This window comes from Trachemys scripta, unplaced genomic scaffold, assembly GCF_013100865.1.
Source record: "Trachemys scripta elegans isolate TJP31775 unplaced genomic scaffold, CAS_Tse_1.0 scaffold_111, whole genome shotgun sequence".
In the NCBI taxonomy this organism is placed as follows: Eukaryota; Metazoa; Chordata; order Testudines; family Emydidae; genus Trachemys; species Trachemys scripta.
Window position 1 is genome coordinate 37,367 of NW_023260484.1, and position 6,000 is coordinate 43,366.

General features: G+C 41.3%; 1 long non-coding RNA gene across 2 annotated transcripts in view; it reads right to left on the reverse strand.

The window, feature by feature from the left end:
• Positions 1-6,000, reverse strand: part of LOC117870244 — a 54,169-nt gene that overhangs the window by 36,793 nt on the left and 11,376 nt on the right. For both annotated transcript variants that reach the window (XR_004643944.1, XR_004643945.1), the window contains exon 2: positions 3,712-3,823. This is a non-coding gene — a long non-coding RNA (uncharacterized LOC117870244). The remainder of the gene's footprint in view (positions 1-3,711; positions 3,824-6,000) is intronic.

Consider the following 6,000-nt stretch of genomic DNA (forward strand, 5'->3'; position numbering starts at 1 on the left):
CCAGGGTTGTAAATTCAATTCTTGAAGGGGCCATTTAGAGATCTAGGGCAAAAATCTGTTAGGGACAGTACTTGGTCCTGCTGTGAAGGCAGGGGACTGGACTCAATGACCTTTCAAGGTCCCTTCCAGTTCTATGAGATTATATTGTGTGTGTGTGTGTGTGTGTGTGTGTATGGAAATATGCCTATTTATTTATAAACAACTACCCTGTCAGCATATTCATGGGCTCTACAACTTTTTTTTTTTTTTTTTTTAAAACAGAAATGAGACTGAGGCAATGTCTATGTGACAGGCATTAAACCAGCGTAACTACAGCACCATAGTGCAGACGCAGCCTACACCCACAGAAGGCATTTTTCCATCAACCTAGGACCACCACCTTGCTGAGTGATGATAGTTAGGTCAATGTAATCATTCTTTCATCAACCTAGCTGCAGCTACACTGGGGGATTAGATGAGCATAGCTATGTCACTCAAGGAGGTGGATTTTTCACACCCCAAGTGAACTAGCTATAGCAACCTACATTTTAAGTGTAGGCATATCAGGCCTGAAAGTTGGACATGCCTAAACTAATCAGATGTTTAGAAATCTACAAGGAGACTCAGACAAGTTCCTGAACCATGAAGGACAGATGACGATTTCTGCTAATACTTTCACGAAGGCACAGCTTTTCCTATGAAGAAAGAAAGAGTTAAATGAAAGCAAATTCATTTAACAAGTAAACATCAGACTACTCAAGTTTCCCTCATTTCAATGGGCATTACCCATTGTAGTCCCAAAGTTCCCTACATTCTATATAAATGTGGTGTCTCTCTCACTTTTATTGTTAAAAGTTATGTACATCAGAAATACAGAATCAAGGAGTTGCGGTGGGGGGGGGGGGGGGGAGAATGTAATTTACTCCAGGAGAAGGATTCCTACAGCATTTTGAGCTTCCCACATGAATAATACTTGTATCTCAGTCACAGAGTGTGTCCCACATGGGCCATGGAAGGTTTGAGGGGGGGGGGGGAAAGGAGGGGGGAGAGAAGAGAAACAGCCAACTGAGCTCCATAATTTGCTTAAAGTTAGGTGTGTGCTTAACCAGATTAACTATCAGAGGGGTAGCCGTGTTAGTCTGAATCTGTAAAAAGCAACAGAGGGTCCTGTGGCACCTTTAAGACTAACAGATTCTGTCAGATTAAACTATGCAACTCAAAGGTCCTAGTGCCGCAAAATTTTCTTCTCTCCATAGGAAAGGACTCAGCAATACCTAACCCACAGTTGTACTCTCTAATCACATATTATGGCTCTGCCAGAATTCTTAGCTTGCTCACCAACTATACCAGTCATATGCTAGAAGTCTCAGACACAAAAGGGATCCATTTTAAAAAGCCTCATCCTTGGACGTATAGGGAGTAAAAACAGGAATACAGACCATAGCAACCTTTTCGCCCATACATATACAAAATAGGGTAACAATGGGGTAATGTTTCAAACCCATGTTAAAAGAAGTTTCACAGTGCAATAGTGATCCTAGTTGGACTGTTTTCTAACATGGGGTGTGTGGCCAATCTATATGTTGCAATAGTGTTTGGCCTCACTCGTACCAGCAGGACAAACTACACTAGAATACAATTCAAACAGAAGCAGTGAAGGAGGGGGGGGGATCTATATATTTTGTTTTGATTTTACATGATTTGCAAAGACTCCAGCACTACACCATCACAAGACCTTTATGCCAGACATGACCCTTTCAACAGAAGACATTCTGATGCCAACTATGCAACCAAAACCCATCAACTACTACTTCACTTCCAGCATCGTTAGAACAAAAACTACTAAAAATTCAGTGCCTGATGCAGTTACACTAAAGCACCCTTCACCTGGTTTGACAGCATGAAAGGGACTTAAATTGGGTATGCTGCCTCTTTATGCTGCCAGAGTGGTATGTAAGAATCTTATAGGGCAGGGGTTCTCAAACTTCATTGCACCGTGACTCCCTTCTGACAACAAAGTTACTACATGAGCCTGGGGTAAGGGGCTGGAGCCTGAGTCCCACTTCCCTAGGTGGAGGGGGTGGTGGTGGAAAAAAAAAAAAAAAAAAAAAAAAAAAAGAGCTCAGGCTTCAGTTTCAGCCCCAAGTCCCAGCAAGTCTAATGCTGACCCTGCAACCCCATTAAAATGGGGTCCCAATCCACAGTTTGAGAACCACTTGTGACGTTGTGCAGTCTATGTGGTTTTATAAAAACATGATATGTGAATATAATGTAACTGGGATAGCTTTAGAAAAATATGGTAAAAAGTGAATATAATGTAACTGATATGCTTCATGCAAAAGGTCTCTTGTAAGGTATCATTACAAAGCTTCAGAGTAGCAGCCATGTTAGTCTGTATCCGCAAAAAGAACAGGAGTACTTGTGGCACCTTAGAGACTAACATATTTATTAGAGCATAAGCTTTCGTGGACTACAGCCCACTTCTTCGGATGCAAAGCTTATAATCTACTGAGTGTGATCATCCGATTTGTATAAATGTACCACTCTTGTATCTAAAACTAAAAATATAAAATAGAACTCTGAGGGCCTATTGTAATTATGTAAAGTGTGGGCCATTAATGATCATTTGGAATCTTGATGACTCCCATTGTCTGCAGATGGCTGTCTTTACCGGGTGAGTCTTCCTGTATATGTGTGTGCTGGCAAGTGAGTAATGAAGTCTTGCAGTGACCTGTGATCATGTCACCTGAACTGGAATCCATCTTTAACCTGGTGCTTTTCCAGTGAGGGGGGGGTGGAAACCCAGAGGGACAAAGGATTCCCGCCTTATGCAAAAGATATATAAAGGGGTGGAAGAAAACAAAGGGGGAGAGAGGAGCCATCATGAAGAATCCCCTAGCTATCACCTGAGCTGCAACAAGAGCTGTACCAGGGGAAAGAATTGTGCCCAGGCCTGGAAGGTGTCCAGTCTGAGAAAAACTTACTGAAACATCTCTGAGGGTGAGATTATCTGTATTTAGTTTGATTAGACATAGATTTGCGCATTTTATTTTATTTTGCTTGGTAACTTACTTTGTTCTGTCTGTTACTACTTGGAACCACTTAAATCCTATTTTCTGTATTTAATAAAATCACTTTTTATTTAGTAATTTACTAAGAGTATATATTAATACCTGGGGGAGCAAACAACTGTGCATCTCTCTCTATCAGTGTTATAGAGGGCGAACAATTTCTGGGTTTGCCCTGCATAAGCTTTATGTAGGGTAAAACGGATTTATCTGGGTTTAGACCCCATTGGGAGTTGGGCAGCTGAGTGCTAAAGACAAGCACACTTCTGGGAGCTGTTTTCAGGTAAACTTGCAGCTTTGGGACAAGCGATTCAGACCCTGGGTCTCTGTCTGAAGCCAGACGGGAGTGTCTGGCTCAGCAAGACAGGGTGCTGGAGTCCTGAGCTGGCAGGGAAAACAGGAGTAGGGGTAGACTTTGCACATCGGGTGGCAGCTCCCTACGGGGTTTCTGTGATCCAACCTGTCACACCACTGTTATAGGGTAACTGAGAATTCAGGTTTCTGAGCTGAAGTAACTCATTTTTCTTAATGTCTGTTTCTGTTAGAGACAACATTTAGAGTTGACTTTTAAAGCCAAAAGGACCATAAGCACAAAAGTAATTGTTGGATATTTGTAATTCTGCAAGACTATCTTCTATACAAAGTATTTTAAAGAGCTACTTACCAATGCTCTATCAACACGAATGTTTCAGAGTCAGGATACAGAAGACTTATGTTGGCACCTACTGACACGCCAAGCAAGGGGTATATAATCCTAGCAACAAGGTGGGCAGTCTCTAGAATCAAGATGCATGTATTAATATTTCAGGTAATCATTCCGTGAGCTTTTTAGTCCACATTTTCAACAAGCTATAACGAGGAGTTACTTCCCAAGGTTAGGTTTATATTGATAACATTAATATCATGGGTATGGTGGAGCAAAGTAGTGTTTCTGAATTACAGCCGATTCAGCAAGTTGCTTAACTACATACCTATCTTTAAGCATGCGAGTAACCCCATTGAATTGAATGGGGCTGTTTAAATATCTTGCTAAGTTGGTGCCTAAAGATGGAGAGTAAGATGCTACTTGTAGTGATCTCTTGATCACTACGAAAAGTGATGAAGGTTGGATCTCAGTCTGTATATGGCGGAAAAGAGGCACAATGTTGGATGTCTCTGGCCCATAACAGAAAATAATAACCTTAACACCAAGCCATTATCATGGCTCCACAACATGGTAATAAAAATATATATCTTAGTCTGACCAAGAAGGAAACCTGACAGCTAATTTGAATATACTAAATGCAAAATGCTAAGGCCAAAGAAACAAAACTCCCACATAAACAACTAATATCAACCAAGGAGGATTTAAATCACTAAGTAGATCTAGTATTTTAGCTCTCTTTTTTCCTCTTTGGATATAACCAAACAGATTCATGTCTCTTAAACAGCAAAGAACATTAACTGGTATGTGTCATTTTTTCCACTGATCATCAGTGGCTTACTTATTTACCTTTTGCTAGGGAACACCTGCTAGTGTAAATCAGCTTTAAACGTGCTCGCATGCACACACATACACACAAATTAAGCACAGGTAACTGGATGTGGGACTTCTGGGTACAGCCCTTAACTTCTCTCCATACCTTTCTCGTTCTGCAATGGATATTTTTAGGTCCATGTTTTAAGCAGTTGCTTCTAGTTTCTGGGTGCTCAACTTGAGACAGCTTCGGGCCCTATTTTCATGGGCTGTGAACACCCTCAACTCCAAGTGAAGTTGTTGGAAGCTCAGCACTACTGGGAAAAGAAAGATCAGGCCCAAACTGGACACCAAGAAACTGAGGCGTCAGAAGACAATGGATACAGGCGTCCACATCAGGAATCTGAAAACATCCTTCACATGGCCATCCAGGCTGAACCCAGTGATTAAGGAGCTTCATTTTAGAAGTCTCGCTAAGACTTCTCCTCAGTGGCTCCACCATCCTCATCCACCCAAGCTATTCTAACCTATTATATATTCCAGAACATGTCCTCAATAACCCTTAATTGACCCAGAATGCCCTGACAAGCTTAATTACTAGCAGAAGATACTAGCATTCGAATTTTTCTTCTTTTAGTCATCTTATTTGCTGCTGAATTTAAAAAAAAAAAAAAAAAACACAACCAACAAGAGTCTTTGACCTGGCTTATCTGGCTGGACTTTTGTTCCCTTTCTATCTTGCAGTTTATATTTGTGGGGAGGAGAAAGGGACTGGTAAACCAGCACACAAGTACAGACTGTTTCCACATGCCAGAGTTGCTGTTAATAACACTCTGACAATAGATCAGCCATTTGTATTATCAAAACTACCTTCTTTCAATGGGCTACTAAAGTGTTGGGAGGCCATATTTTCCTCTACCGAATCAAATTGCGAAATGCTGTTGCTGTAGGGATTTTCCCCATAAAGTACATTTCTAAGGCTGTGCAGGGGTTGTATATAAGCTGACTAACTCAAACCCCTCTTTCAGAAACTAATATTTAAGCAGGTTAGCATAGTATAATCTTGATGCATCCCCCTCCCCCATCTCTGAGAGAAAGAAACTTTTACACATTTAAGCCTAGCCACCCAACTTCGGGTGGTTTGGGGACAGGCAGGAAAGGTAAAAATGAAATGATCTCCTTGGACCCCACATGGGCAAAGCCCTTCTTTCCCACAAGTTTTTCCGCAGTGGCAACAGGTTAACAGTTATTTAATGAGAACATGATGTTTCTGTACAGTTTGCTAAAAATGACAGGTTTCAGAGTAGCAGCCGTGTTAGTCTCTATCCGCAAAAAGAACAGGAGTACTTGTGGCACCTTAGAGACTAACAAATTTATTAGAGCATAAGCTTTCGTGGGCTACTGCCCACTTCTTCTTCGGCAGTAGCCCACAAAAGCTTATGCTCTAATAAATTTGTTAGTCTCTAAGGTGCCACAAGTACTCCTGTTCTTTTTGCG